Source organism: Scyliorhinus canicula, chromosome 24, assembly GCF_902713615.1.
Source record: "Scyliorhinus canicula chromosome 24, sScyCan1.1, whole genome shotgun sequence".
NCBI lineage: Eukaryota > Metazoa > Chordata > Chondrichthyes > Carcharhiniformes > Scyliorhinidae > Scyliorhinus > Scyliorhinus canicula.
The window spans coordinates 5,351,338-5,367,809 of record NC_052169.1 but is presented as its reverse complement, the minus strand read 5'-3'; the positions used below and the strand labels follow the sequence as shown (position 1 = coordinate 5,367,809).

At 54.9% G+C, this 16,472-nt stretch overlaps 1 protein-coding gene and 1 long non-coding RNA gene across 3 annotated transcripts in view; both read right to left on the bottom strand.

Annotated features, from left to right (window-relative positions):
* The window catches only part of igf1ra (insulin-like growth factor 1a receptor), a 135,714-nt gene that overhangs the window by 89,857 nt on the left and 29,385 nt on the right, over positions 1–16,472 (bottom strand). The window lies entirely within an intron of this gene.
* Positions 8,953–10,178, bottom strand: LOC119956902. Of its 2 annotated transcripts, none has more exons than XR_005458702.1 (3): positions 9,891–10,178; positions 9,346–9,784; positions 8,953–9,239 (listed from the first exon to the last, which is right to left on the bottom strand). It is a non-coding gene; the product is annotated as an uncharacterized LOC119956902 (long non-coding RNA). The 2 variants fall into 2 exon arrangements; XR_005458703.1 differs by lacking the exon at positions 8,953–9,239 and adding an exon at positions 9,292–9,313 and having other exon boundaries at positions 9,891–10,176.

Below are 16,472 nucleotides of genomic sequence, written 5' to 3'. Positions count from 1 at the left end.
TAGCTAGCAACTCCCCGGCACCATCTCCCCAGCACCATCTCCCCTAGCTAGCAACTCCCCAGCACCATCTCCCCAGCACCATCTCCCCTAGCTAGCAACTCCCCGGCACCATCTCCCCTAGCTAGCAACCCCCCGGCACCATCTCCCCTAGCTAGCAACTCCCCGGCACCATCTCCCCTAGCAACTCCCCCGGCACCATCTCCCCTAGCTAGCAACTCCCCAGCACCATCTCCCCTAGCTAGCAACTCCCCGGCACCATCTCCCCTAGCTAGCAACTCCCCGGCACCATCTCCCCTAGCTAGCGACTCCCCGGCACCATCTCCCCTAGCTAGCAACTCCCCGACACCATCTCCCCTAGCTAGCAACTCCCCGGCACCATCTCCCCTAGCTAGCAACTCCCCGGCACCATCTCCCCGGCACCATCTCCCCTAGCTAGCAACTCCCCGGCACCATCTCCCCTAGCTAGCAACTCCCCGGCACCATCTCCCCTAGCTAGCAACTCCCACCCACCATCTCCCCCAGCTAGCAACCCCCCGGCACCATCTCCCCTAGCTAGCAACTCCCACCCACCATCTCCCCCAGCTAGCAACCCCCCGCCACCATCTCCCCTAGCTAGCAACTCCCCGGCACCATCTCCCCTAGCTAGCAACTCCCACCCACCATCTCCCCCAGCTAGCAACTCCCCGGCACCATCTCCCCTAGCTAGCAACTCCCACCCACCATCTCCCCTAGCTAGCACCTCCCCGGCACCATCTCCCCTAGCTAGCAACTCCCCGACACCATCTCCCCTAGCTAGCAACTCCCCGGCACCATCTCCCCTAGCTAGCAACTCCCACCCACCATCTCCCCTAGCTAGCACCTCCCCGGCACCATCTCCCCTAGCTAGCAACTCCCCGGCACCATCTCCCCTAGCTAGCAACTCCCCAGCACCATCTCCCCTAGCTAGCAACTCCCCGGCACCATCTCCCCTAGCTAGCAACCCCCCGGCACCATCTCCCCTAGCTAGCAACCCCCCGGCACCATCTCCCCTAGCTAGCAACTCCCCGGCACCATCTCCCCTAGCTAGCAACCCCCCGGCACCATCTCCCCTAGCAACTCCCCCGGCACCATCTCCCCTAGCTAGCAACCCCCCGGCACCATCTCCCCTAGCTAGCAACTCCCCGGCACCATCTCCCCGGCACCATCTCCCCCAGCTAGCAACTCCCCGGCACCATCTCCCCGGCACCATCTCCCCGGCACCATCTCCCCCAGCTAGCAACTCCCCGGCACCATCTCCCCGGCACCATCTCCCCTAGCTAGCAACTCCCCGGCACCATCTCCCCTAGCTAGCAACTCCCCGGCACCATCTCCCCCAGCTAGCAACTCCCCGGCACCATCTCCCCGGCACCATCTCCCCTAGCTAGCAACTCATCTCCCCTAGCTAGCAACTCCCACCCACCATCTCCCCTAGCTAGCAACTCCCCGGCACCATCTCCCCTAGCTAGCAACCCCCCGGCACCATCTCCCCTAGCTAGCAACTCCTACAGCTAATCTATCGCCCTGTGACACCTCCAGCAATGATTGTTCCCCAGTGAGTTCATATTTGGTGTCCAATTTGGCAAACGAGAAACTTCCCAAGAGCAGCGATAGGCTCTGGCCGTGCCGGTTTGACGCACACCTTCTACAGCACAATAGAGTGTAACCTTGACACTGTTAAATCATCATGACTGACGGGTGAAACCTGATCGAGGCATCATTCAAGCTCTCGTGATTTGCCTCATGACTTCTGTTTTCAGTCTCACTTCTTCTTGTTCAGTATTCAGTGCCTCGGCCTTTCAAATGGTTCACAATATTGACAAGTCTATAAGCTCTAATGGCGCAACATCTCCGGGGGGGGGGGGGGGGGGCGGACGTTGAGGAAGACGTTGAGGAAGCCGGGGCAGATTTATAAATCTTCAAAAAAGCAAACCAACTCTGAACTCTTCAGAATCTCAAATTTCCACATGCCACCACGCAGAACGGCAGCAGATGCGGGTAAGATTGACACCAGAGTCGCTCAAAGCTTAGGCTCGCAATGACGGAACACAGGTCGTAGGCTTTCCCAGGTTACTGAGAACGGGCCCCGAGGAGTGTGGGCCGAGAGCTCAGGTCATGTGGTGTATGTTGTCCGAGGCAAATTACGGACTCAAAACAGATGTGGTAATAGTCGCACTGTGTTCGCCATGACTGCTGATTGGAGGGCAGCACGGTGGCACAGTGGTTAGCATTGCAGCCTCACGGCGCTGGGGACCCAGGTTCGAATCCCGGCTCTGGGTCACTGTCCCTGTGGAGTTTGCACGTTCTCCCTGCGTCTTTGCTCCCACAACCCAAAAGATGTGCAGGGGAGGTGGATTGGCCACGCTAAATTGCCCCTTAATTGGGAAAAAATAATAATTGGGTACACTAAGTTTTTTTAAAAAGACTGCTAATTGGAGTAGAAAACATCATATGCTCATAGAATCCCTACAGTGCAGAAGGAGGCCATTCGGCCCATCGAGTCAATAGTAAAACGTACATCAAAAGTGATTCGGTGCCGGGTCACTGTCCGTGTGGAGTTTGCACATTCTCCCCGAGTTTGCGTGGGTTCCCCCCCCCCCCAACCCAAAGATGTGCAGGCTAGGTGGATTGGCCACGCTAAATTGCCCCTTAATTGGAAAAAATGAATTGGGTACTCTTTTTTAAAAAAAGTGATTCGGTGAAGTGACTTCGCAAACGATGTCACCTCCTGTGCTGAATCATTCTCTAATTCTAAACATCGACCAGCATTAACATCGCTAGTAAGCCATTCAGTGATTTGAAAAAAATACACCCACTCCTAATTTCGTCAACAAACGCGTGAAAAACATAACCTTCACATCAATATGCACATATGAATATGGAGATATTACGCCAAATATCTGCTTATCATTAACCAGCAATGCGAACTGCCCTGTCTGGATTCCCAATTAACCACATGTGGCTGATGGCCAACATATTCTACAACACTGGGATAGATCAGGCATCAGTAACATATTTACTGCCCCCCCTGCCCCCCAACCCCTCCTGGGCTGTGCCCTCCAATTCTAACAATGGAGCTCAGTAAAAGGTGGGTGGGTGACATTTTCAAAGTGCCCACTCAAACTCTGGACAACACCCAGGGACACAATTACACACTCTGTCTTTCCAAACAGGATCTGCATTTGTAAAAAGAGCACTGGGTGGGACAATGGTGTTGGGAGCAACGTGAGGTGATGGGGCAGGAGCACGAGCCAAAACAGAATGGAATGGTCAACATTAAAGGCTATCACGTTGGGTGCGGATTTCCCCCCCCCCAACATTTTAGTATAATGGCAGCACTCTCCGGAGAGGAGTCAATGAAAGGTTCAACTCCCACTCTAGAGGATTGAGCACCAAATGCATGCTGGCACTCCAGCGTAGGACTGAGAGAGTTCGACACCACGACTTTCAGATAAGGTGTTGTACTCAAAGCTATTGGGATGTTAGCCTTTATCGCAAAAGGATTGGAGTACAGGAGTAGCGAGGTCTTGCTTCAACTAGCACAGTGGTTAGCACGGTTGCTTCCCCGCGCCAGGGTCCCGGGTTCGATTCCCAGCTTGGGTCACCGTCTGTGCGGAGTCTGCACGTTCTCCGCCGTGTCTGCGTGGGTTCCCTCCGGATGCTCCGGTTTCCTCCCACAAGTCCCGAAAGACGTGCTGTTAGGTGAATTGGACATTCTGAATTCTCCCTCTGTGTACCCGAACAGGTGCCGGAGTGTGGCGACTAGGGGATTTTCACAGTAACTTCATTGCAGTGTTAATGTAACTTGTGACACTAATAAAGATGATTATTATTATCATTACAATATGATTATGTATAGGAGCTCGGTTAGACCGTACCTGGAGCACAGTGTACAATCTTGGTCCCCAATTGCCACCGAGGGACCGCACCGAAGGTTCACCAGATTTATTCTGGGGATAGCGGGACTGTGTTATGAAGAGAGACTGGGGAAACGGGGCCTGCATTCTCTGGAGTTCCGAAGAATGAGAGGTGATCTTATTGAAACCTACTGAAAGGGACAGGCAATGGAGATCAGTGACGGGTAACGTAGGCCAGCGAGTGAGCCGCACGAGTGGTAGGCCCTGCTTCAATCTCAAGGGGCCACAAGATTGAACCAGGACGCTAAACATGACCCCGCGAAGAAGATTAAATACATTTAATACACATCGAAAATTTCATCACGAGTTATAGATAATGCTTAATCCTTTTAATATTAAATAGGATTGGGTGTCTGTGCGGAGTCTGCACGTTCTCCCCGTGTCTGCGTGGGTTTCCTCCAGGTGCTCCGGTTTCCTCCCACAGTAAAGACGTGCAGGTTAGGTGGATTGGCCATGATAAATTGCCCTTAGTGACTGAAAAAGGTTAGGAGGGGTTATTGGGTAACGGGGATAGGGTGGAAGCGAGGGCTTAAGTGGGTCGGTGCAGACTCGATGGGCCGAATGGCCTCCTTCTGCACTGTATGTTCTATGTTCTATAGAACTATCACATTCAAATGGAAAGAAACAAAGAAACACTTTGGACGCGGAGGGAGCGCACGGCTCTCACAGTCACTGTTGTGGGCAATCAGCACGCGTCTCACTTCACTCATCCTCGCTGGACGTGGGAACCACTTCAGCCACACCGGTAGGAAAAAAACTACCCGGACGGGAATCGGCGGAATGTGACGACCCCACACGTGGACAACAAAATGTCTCATGTGGCGCACTCTGAATCCAGATGGGCCGCACGAGGCTCCCGGCCCACAGGTCACCCGCCACGGAGATATATGCAGGAAGAATGTTTCCCTTGCTCCTCGTGGGAGACACGAAACAGGGAGCACAATTTCAAAATAAGGGGGGGGGGGGGGGGGGGCGCCACTTAGGACCGAGGGGAGGGGAGGAGGAATTTCTTTACACCGAGGGTTGTGAATCTTTGGAATTCTCTATCCCTGAGAGCGGTGCAGCTCAGTCAGTCGGTCAGTGTGTCTACGGTAGAATATAGAACAGTACAGCACAGAACAGGCCCTTCGGCCCTCGATGTTGTGCCGAGCAATGATCACCCTACTTAAACCCACATAACCCGTATACCCGTAACCCAATAACCCCCCCCTTAACCTTACACTACGGGCAATTTAGCATGGCCAATCCACCTAACCTGCACATCTTTGGACTGTGGGAGGAAACCGGAGCACCCGGAGGAAACCCACGCACACACGGGGAGGACGTGCAGACTCCGCACAGACAGTGACCCAGCCGGGAATCGAACCTGGGACCCTGGAGCTGTGAAGCATTGATGCTAACCACCATGCTACCGTGAGGCCCCATAGAGGCGGACAGGTTTCTGATTAGCAATAACGTTCCCCCGATTGCACGGCGGTGAATTTTGCTGGAGTGGCGGTCGGCATCGCCACCTGGGGTAGCGACATGGTTGGGTGATCTGTACGACTTCCTGCGATTAGAGAAGATAAAGTATGAGTTTAAGAGGCTCAGCATGGGGGGTTTGAGGAAAGGTGGGGGATGTTTGTGACCGTGTTTGAGGGGCTGTTCGTCGCGAGGGGAATGGGGGTGAAACAGGGGGGTAAATCTGTACAGACTGTACAGTTGATTGCTGGGAAATATGTTTCCGGGGGGCTGGTTTAGCTCACTCGGCTAAATCGCTGGCTTTTACAGCAGACCAAGCAGGCCAGCAGCACGGTTCGATTCCCGTACCAGCCTCCCCGGACAGGCGCCGGAATGTGGCGACTAGGGGCTTTTCACAGTAACTTCATTGAAGCCTACTCGTGACAATAAGCGATTTTCATTTCATTTCATTGTTCGCTGTAACCTATTTTGATACATGTTTGTAATAAAAATACATTTTTATAGAATTTATAGTTCAGAAGGAGGCCATTCAGCCCATCGAGTCTGACCGGCCCTTGGAAAGAAATGAAATGAAAATCGCTTATTGTCACAAGTAGGCTTCAAATGAAGTTACTGTGAAAAGCCCCTAGTCGCCACATTCCGGCGCCTGTTCAGGGAGGCTGGTCCGGGAATTGAACCGTGCTGCTGGCCTGCCTTGGTCTGCTTTAAAAGCCAGCGATTTAGCCCTGTACACCCTACTTAAACCCCATGCCTCCACCCTATCCCCTCTTCTCCCCATAACCCAGTGACCCCACCTAACCTTTTTTGGACACTAAGGGCAATTTAGAATGGGCAGTCCACCTCACCTACACACCTTTGGACTGTGTGAGGAAACCGGAGCACCCGGAGGAAACCCACGGGGAGAACGTGCAGACTCCGCATAGACAGTGACCCAAGCTGGGAATCGAACCTGGGACCCTGGAGCTGTGAAGCAACTATGCTAACCACTGTGCTACCGTGCTGCCCAAAAGAAAAGAAAAGTGTAAAGAGTTATCGGGCTATTGGGTATAAAAGACATTGTTGTTTCCAGTCAGCCGTGATCGTATTTAATGGCGGAGCAGGCTCGATGGGCTGAATGGTCTCCTCCTGTACCTGTGTCCCTGCCTATCCTCTCGGGTAGACACGAAGGATCCCGTGGCGCTATTCCAAAGTCAACCAGGAGAAATTTCTCCCCAGTGTCCCTGACCGATATTTGCACCTCATCCAAAATTGGTAAAATGGGTCAGCTTCTCATCCTCAGCTGATGCTGCTTGCTGGATCCTGTTGACTGGCTGCAGCAATTCCTGCACTACAGGCCTCCAAAATAGATTTAACTGGCCCCAAAGCATTTTGGGGGTAACGAGGTTGTGAAAGGCGCTATGTGAATGCAAGTTCCTACTTTTTATTGGCAGCGCAATGTGGGGTCCATTCACCTCTCTCTCGGCGATGTGGCTCATCGAGAGCCAGCCGCAATGTGAGGAATTCTTAATTATCCTTTCAATTTACTTCCCAACCCAAACGTCAGCAAAGTAACCCTGAAAACGTCAGCGGGGGGGGGGGTGGCTTTTCAACGTTCCCCGGCTTCCTTAGTCTTGGTGAATAGAGATGATGTTTTCATTGCACATAAAAAAAATAAAAGGATAAATGTTCAAAAGGAAGAATGGAAACTAGACTTGATCTAACCCCGAGGCCACTGCTCTTTAGAAATAAAAAACAAGCGTCTGGTTGGATCTGCGGTAAACTTGCCAGCAACCCACACGCAAAACACCTTTTCAACAACTTCAGTTAAGTGCCTTGGATGAAAGCCGCCCCCACTCCTTTTTCTCAAAGAGAGAGAAAGCCCACTCGCTCCCCCGTCAGACAAACCCGACAACATATTGTCGGTGGCTCTTCTTCTCTTTCCAAGGTCGTTCCAAAAGTCGTGCTTCGAACGGGCCTGCGCTCCGCAGCTCGGGAAGCAGCCGCTCCCCGGGAAAGCTGCTCGGGGTTTGCTGCGCTCACAGCTCAGCCAGTTTTATGGCAAGTCCCTGACGCCGGCTCCCTGGCATACGCACGCATCAGGAAGCACTGCTTCACACAGAGGGGTGTGGAAATCTGGAATTCCACAAAAAAATTGCTGCTAAGTCTGGAGTTGGACTGAAAAGCTAAATCCGGGGAGGTTTTCGTTGGTGAGGGTACGCTACGGAGGGGTTACCGAGCAACGCCAGGTAAACGGAGTTCAAGGTACAACTCAGTCAGGGTCTGCATCAACGGTGGTCAGGCTCGAGGGACTGAATGGCCTCCTCCTGTCACCCAACGCAACCAACTGGGCCACAGGGTCAACGGTGCGACAGTCAAAGCTTGCTGGATGGTGGATTGTAAAAAAATAAATTTAGAGTACTCAATTTATTTTTTCCAATTAAGGGGCAATTTAGCATGGCCAATCCGCCTACCCTGCACATCTTTGGGTGGTGGGGGCGAAACCCACGCAGACACGGGGAGAATGCGCAAACTCCACACGGACAGTGACCCAGAGCCGGGATCGAACCTGGGACCTCGGCGCCGTGACGCAGCAATGCTAACCACCTGGGCTTGGGGAGAGAGCCTGCTCCGTTCGAGAGAGACCCCCCCCCTCCACAAAAGGGAACGAGCGCAAGGGTTGAAATACGCAGCAGGTGGGTGGGTGGAAACTGGTTCAACAGCAGCACATCAGCAGTGAATCAGACAACCCACACGCCTCCTCATTTATTGATGTCTGGGGGGGGGGGGGGGGGGGTGCTGCTGATTCAGTACCAGCCTGGCTATTGTCATTGGCTAATTTCACCCCCCCCCCCGCGCCAGCTTCCAATCCCAATAAAGATGGCAGAGTTGGCCACAGCCCAAGGAGAGGAGGCCGTTCCCTCATTTCACCCCAGGGGTCGCCCACACCGTCAGGAAAGGGGGCGGGGGGGTTTGGGGGGAAAGCACATGTTCATGAAAAAAAGGTTTTAAGCTTCAAAAGCTACCGAGCATCACAGCGCCATGTCTCCACAGAAACCCTTTGCTGTGAACATTCACTCCTCGTGACTATTGGCACCGGCACAGGACCATCTCGATACAGACGTTCCCTCCCTTTCAATCTCTGTCAAATATTTTTCCCACGATTTAGAATAGGTCACCAGTATTTCACAGCCAATGCTGGCTTCACACAGAAGAATGTATGTCAGGGTAACCCTGGCTCAAGATCCCAATTATTTTATTTTATTTCGTGAATGCAAATTCCAAAGCCCAGTGATAGCCTCCTTGTTTTGTCCTCGGTAGTGTGCAGGACCATTGGGGTCTTTACACAAATGCAGAAGGCAATTTGCACGGAGACAACAGTTAACCAAAGATCACAATGAACTCGTTCAAAATTCTGTTGCCCAAACTCACAGCAGGACCAGGTCACCTCACAACCCTCGCTAACCTAGACCAGGTCACCTCACAACCCTCGCTAACCTAGACCAGGTCACCTCACAACCCTCGCTAACCTAGACCAGGTCACCTCACAACCCTCGCTAACCTAGACCAGGTCGCCTCACAACCCTCGCTAACCTAGACCAGGTCACCTCACAACCCTCGCTAACCTAGACCAGGTCACCTCACAACCCTCGCTAACCTAGACCAGGTCACCTCACAACCCTCGCTAACCTAGACCAGGTCACCTCACAACCCTCGCTAACCTAGACCAGGTCACCTTACAACCCTGCACTCGCTAACCTAGACCAGGTCACCTCACAACCCTGCACTCGCTAACCTAGACCAGGTCACCTCACAACCCTGCACTCGCTAACCTAGACCAGGTCACCTCACAACCCTGCACTCGCTAACCTAGACCAGGTCACCTCACAACCCTGCACTAGCTAACCTAGACCAAGTCACGTCACAACCCTGCACTCGCTAACCTAGACCAGGTCACCTCACAACCCTCGCTAACCTAGACCAGGTCACCTCACAACCCTGCACTCGCTAACCTAGACCAGGTCACCTCACAACCCTGCACTCGCTAACCTAAACCAGGTCACCTCACAACCCTGCACTCGCTAACCTAGACCAGGTCACCTCACAACCCTGCACTAGCTAACCTAGACCAGGTCACCTCACAACCCTGCACTAGCTAACCTAGACCAGGTCACCTCACAACCCTGCACTAGCTAACCTAGACCAGGTCACCTCACAACCCTGCACTCGCTAACCTAGACCAGGTCACCTCACAACCCTCGCTAACCTAGACCAGGTCACCTCACAACCCTGCACTCGCTAACCTAGACCAGGTCACCTCACAACCCTGCACTCGCTAACCTAAACCAGGTCACCTCACAACCCTGCACTCGCTAACCTAGACCAGGTCACCTCACAACCCTGCACTCGCTAACCTAGACCAGGTCACATTACAACCCTGCACTCGCTAACCTAAACCAGGTCACCTCACAACCCTGCACTAGCTAACCTAGACCAGGTCACCTCACAACCCTCGCTAACCTAGACCAGGTCACCTCACAACCCTGCACTCGCTAACCTAGACCAGGTCACCTCACAACCCTCGCTAACCTAGACCAGGTCACCTCACAACCCTGCACTCGCTAACCTAAACCAGGTCACCTCACAACCCTGCACTCGCTAACCTAGACCAGGTCACCTCACAACCCTGCACTCGCTAACCTAGACCAGGTCACCTCACAACCCTGCACTAGCTAACCTAGACCAGGTCACCTCACAACCCTGCACTAGCTAACCTTGACCAGGTCACCTCCCAACCCTGCACTCGCTAACCTACACCAGGTCACCTTACAACCCTGCACTCGCTAACCTAAACTCGTTCCCAATCCGGCAATCACCATTTCAAAATTCTGATCCCGGTTTCCAAATCCCTCCATGGTCTCGACCTTCCCCATCCCTTCCTCCTCCAGCCCGACAATCTTCCACACTCTGGGCGTGGGTCACGATTTCAAGGTGAGAGGGGGAAAGTTTAAGGGAGGTGTGCGTGGAAAGTTTTTTGACGCAGAGGGTGGTGGGTGCCTGGAACGCTTTACCAGCGGAGGTGGTAGAGGCGGGCACGATAGCATCATTTAAGAGGCATCTAGACAGGTATATGAACGGGCGGGAACAGAGGGAAGTACACCTTGGAAAATAGGAGACAGGTTTAGATAAAGGATCTGGATCGGCGCAGGCTGGGAGGGCCGAAGGGCCTGTTCCTGTGCTGTAATTTTCTTTGTTCTTATTACAACAATGGTTACACTTCTCCAATGTTTCATTGGCCGTCAAGCACTTTCAATCATGGAAAAGTTTGGCCCGGTTAAATTATCCCTGAAGTGTCCAAAGATGTGCAGGTTCGGTGGGGTTACGGGGATAGTGCGCGGGAGTGGGCGCAGTGGGTTAGCCCTGCTGCCTCACGGCGCTGAGGTCCCAGGTTCGATCCCGGCTCTGGGTCACTGTCCGTGTGGAGTGTGCACATTCTCCCTGTGTCTGCGTGGGTTTCGCCCCCACAACCCATAGATGTGCCGGGTAGGTGGATTGGCCACGCTAAATTGCCCCTTATTTGGAAAAAAAAAAATGAATTGGGCACTCTAAATTTTTTTAAAAGAAATCCGTCCAGTGTGGACGCTGGGATACAGTCATTTCTCCTGGCTGCTGTTATCAATGCCATGTCCCGGAGATTGTGTGGAGATTATGTTTGTGACGTGCATCACGGGGCGATGATGGATTTTTACATTTACTTTGGAAGTGCGGCCACTGTTGTAATGCAGGAAACGCGGCCGCCGATTTATACCCAGCAAAGTTCCCCCCAGAGGGTAACGGGGCAACGACCAGGTGAAGAACACGATTCGAAGAAAACCGGTGAGGAGGAGGAAATTCAGCAGGTCCAACGGCCAAACTATAATGCACTCAACTCAAAACGTAACCTGACCCCCCCCCCCCCCCCCCCCCCCCCCCCCCCACCCACCCCCCACTTCAGGTGGAAGGATGGAGGGCTTCGAGCATTTTTAGCTTTCACATCAGGCAGTGGTAATCGGTTGCTCTAATGGCCGTACAGTTTTCTTGGCCAGCCGAGGATATAAACGATGGAGGAAACAGCTAAACAAGAGTCGCTTCAAGATGCAGCAGTTATCAGTCGGTACAACAGCGCCTCTACTCCGCCAACAGGCACAGCTGGAGATCAAATCTGGGTCAGCACGAGAGCTGGGGGGGTGGGGGGGGGGGGGGGGGGGAAGAGAGAGAGAAAGAGGGCGAAGGAATGGGGAGGAGAAAAAGGCTCGCTGAATGGAGCCAGCGGATAAACTACTGCACATGTGGCAAACAATACAGCATCTGTTTACACTGTGCTTCCAGAGGACATCTGGTACAAAACCTGTATCCTTCTATCCTAAACAAAAAAGAACCTATAGCTTCTTCCCCAGTGATTTCGGCAACCCCCTCCCCCCTTAACTAGTGGGGCTGGGGGAGGGAGGAGGGGGGGGGGGGGGGCACTCTTTGCCCCAAGTCAGAAGTTTAGAGGGTCCAGTCAGGCTCACTTGTCACATGGTAAACAACATTCTCCCGAGTTCTCCTCTGAGCCGCTCCAACACAATTGTTTGATCGTGTCCCCCACTCCGGTGCTGCGCACAGGGAACGCGCTGCATTGTCGGAGAAGCCGCCGTTTGGGAGAATGGTCGAACACCCTGGGGGCTCCCAATTCTTCGTTTGGACGGGAGCTGAAGGTTCTGCGTTGTCGCTCAAAGAGAAGCTTGGCACAAGGTGGCCGCCCTACCTGGCGACACGGCTGTCCTCGGAATTGTCTCCTTGTCTGCCCAGCGCGTTGGCCGTCTTGAAATGTGCGGTGGGCAACTATATATAAACTCTGGTCTTTGTTTGGAAACTGCTCTCGAACAACGATAATTGAACTCGCTAAACCACGTGCACTGTCAAAACGATTACTCTGTCCCTGCTCATTCACTGACACTCGTACACTGGAGTCTCCCACCGCCCCCACACCCCACCCAACCCCGATGGCTCACCATCTGAACGTGTACCACGGTCAAAACCTGCTTTGTGCCAATGTAGCAAATCTTAACTGGGTTTGGCAGTGGTAGCAAGTCATCCAATCCTTGCAGTGCAGAAGGAGACCATTCAGCCCATTGAGTCTGCACCGACCCTCTGAAAGAGCACCCTATCTAAGCCCACTCCCCTGCCCCGTCACCACAGCCCACCTAACCTGCACATCTTTCAACTGTGGGAGGAAAGCCACGCAGATACAGGGTCCTTGGCACTGTGAGGCAGCAGTGCTAACCACTGGGCAGCCATGCTGTCCATCTGGCTCTGGCCTCAATGTACTTGGGTTGACAATATCAGGAGGGGGGGGGGTGAAAGGTGACTGGGGTTTTCTCCTGATTACCAGCATGTGACCCAATTGTTGGAGCAGGTGGGGATGCAGACTGCTCCACTCCGCCATTCAATACGATTGGGGCTGATGTCCTCCCTCAATACCCATTCCCCCGATTGACTGCAACGCCAAAAAGCTGCGGCGTGCCACGCATACAGACAGACAGCCCCGCATACACAGGCAGGCGCGCACACGCACAGGCGCGCACACACACACAGGCAGGCGCACACACGCACACACGCAGGCGCACACACGCACACAGGCAGGCGCACACACGCACACACGCAGGCGCACACACGCACACAGGCAGGCGCACACACGCACACACGCAGGCGCACACACGCACACAGGCAGGCGCACACACGCACACACGCAGGCGCACACACACACACAGGCAGGCGCACACACACACACAGGCAGGCGTACACACACACACAGGCAGGCGCACACACACACACAGGCAGGCGCACACACGCACACACAGGCAGGCGCACACACGCACACACAGGCGCGCACACACACACACAGGCAGGCGCACACACACACACACAGGCAGGCGCGCACACACACACACAGGCGCACACACACACACACAGGCAGGCGCACACACACACACACAGGCAGGCGCACACACACACACACAGGCGCGCACACACACACACACAGGCAGGCGCACACACACACACAGGCAGGCGCACACACACACAGGCAGGCGCACACACACACACACAGGCAGGCGCACCCACACACACACAGGCGCGCACACACACACACACACAGGCGCGCACACACACACAGGCGCGCACACACACACAGGCGCGCGCACACACAGGCTCGCGCACACACAGGCTCGCGCACACACAGGCTCGCGCACACACAGGCTCGCACACACACAGGCTCGCACACACACAGGCTCGCACACACACAGGCTCGCACACACACAGGCTCGCACACACACAGGCTCGCACACACACAGGCTCGCACACACACAGGCTCGCACACACACAGGCGCACACACACAGGCGCACACACACAGGCGCACACACACAGGCGCACACACACAGGCGCACACACACAGGCGCGCACACACACAGGCGCGCACACACACAGGCGCGCGCACACACAGGCGCGCGCACACACAGGCGCGCGCACACACAGGCGCGCGCACACACAGGCGCGCGCACACACAGGCGCGCGCACACACAGGCGCGCGCACACACAGGCGCGCGCACACACAGGCGCGCACACACACAGGCGCGACACACACAGGCGCGCACACACACAGGCGCGCACACACACAGGCGCGCGCACACACAGGCGCGCGCACACACAGGCGCGCACACACACAGGCGCACACACACAGGCGCACACACACAGGCGCACACACACAGGCGCACACACACAGGCGCACACACACAGGCGCACACACACAGGCGCACACACACAGGCGCACACACAGGCGCACACACACAGGCGCACACAAGGCGCACACACACAGGCGCACACACACACAGGCGCACACACACAGGCGCACACACACACAGGCGCACACACACACAGGCGCACACACACACAGGCGCACACACACACACAGGCGCACACACACACAGGCGCACACACACACAGGCGCGCACACACAGGCGCGCACACACACACAGGCGCACACACACAGGCGCACACACACAGGCGCACACACACAGGCGCACACACACAGGCGCACACACACACAGGCGCACACACACACAGGCGCACACACACACAGGCGCACACACACACACAGGCGCACACACACACAGGCGCACACACACACAGGCGCACACACACACAGGCGCACACACACACAGGCGCACACACACACAGGCGCACACACACACAGGCGCACACACACACAGGTGCACACACACAGGCGCACGCGCACACAGGCGCACACACACACAGGCGCACACACACACAGGCGCACACACACACAGGCGCACACACACACAGGCGCACACGCACACAGGCGCACACACACACAGGCGCACACACACACAGGTGCACAGACAGACACAGGCAGGCACAGACACACATGCAGGCACAGGCAGAGACGCACATACAGGCAGGCACACACCCCCTCAGGCAGGCATACACGCAGGCACAGACACACACACAAGCAGGCACAGACAGCCCCGCATACAAATAGCCCCACATGTGCGCGCGCACACACACAGCTATCTCTCGCTCACACACAGACAGCCACACACACGCACCGAGGCACAGGCAGAGAAACGCAGGCACACACAGGCCCGCACACACACAGGCGCCCCCACACACAGGCGCCCCCGCACGCACACTCAGGCGTGCGCGCGCACACATACACACACAGGCGTGCACACACACATGGGTAGGCACACACACAGAGGCAGGCACAGACACACACACACACAGACACACAGGCACAGAGACACACAGGCACAGAGACACACACAGACATGCAGGCACAGACACACACACACCCTCAGGCAGGCATACACAGGCATAGACACACACACACAGACACAGGCACACACACAGGCATAGACACACACAGACACAGGCACACACACAGACACAGGCACACACACAGGCATACACACAGACACAGGCACACACACAGACACAGGCACACACACAGACACAGGCACACACACAGACACAGGCACACACACAGACACAGGCACACACACACAGGCACAGGCACACACACACAGGCACAGGCACACACACAGACACAGGCACACAGACACAGACACACACACAGACACAGACACAGGCACACACACACAGGCACAGGCACACACACAGACACAGGCACACAGACACAGGCACACACACACAGGCACACACACACAGGCACAGGCACACACACAGGCACAGACACACACACAGACACAGGCACACACACACAGGCACAGGCACACACACAGACACAGGCACACAGACACAGACACAGGCACACAGACACAGGCACACACACACAGGCACAGGCACACACACACAGGCACAGGCACACACACACAGGCACAGGCACACACACAGGCACACTCCCATTCTCAGGATCTTGCCCTCCACCCCACAGTCCCCTCACTGCTGTTGTACCCCGAAGTGAAAGTGCCTCAACATTTACTATAATAAGTTATGGAGCAGCCTGTGTGCAGATGGAATCAGAAGCCACTTCTCCTACGGAGTGTCAATCTGGGAATGGGATATTAAAATGCAAAAAATGGCTTTGAGGTACCCAATAAACTGTTGTTAAACCTACAGCATGTTCACTGGGAACCAAGGGTTCTAACAAGGCTCCGTCCCCAGTCTTGACTTGGATAATAAGCATTCCTGGAATTCCTAATGCTATCTGCCTGACTGATCAACTGGGGGGAGGGGGGGAAGGGGGGGGGGGAACAATGCAGTCAACTGGAGTAAACAAGTTCCCTAGCGACATCCACACACACACACACATAAAACCACATCCTGATTGCGCACAATAGCCAAGTACTTACCTCATTTGGGACCTAACAGGTAAACAACACACCTTGGTGGCAGAAACACAAAAAAAGGTCACTCCGATACCAGGCGGCAAATCTGGAGGGCCTCGTCGCTGCTTTGTTGAGATTCCGAGTCCGATTGGAGCCCACGGGCCAGTGTTTCCCCTGCTAATTGCTTCTCGGTGATCCAAAGACACAGCAGCG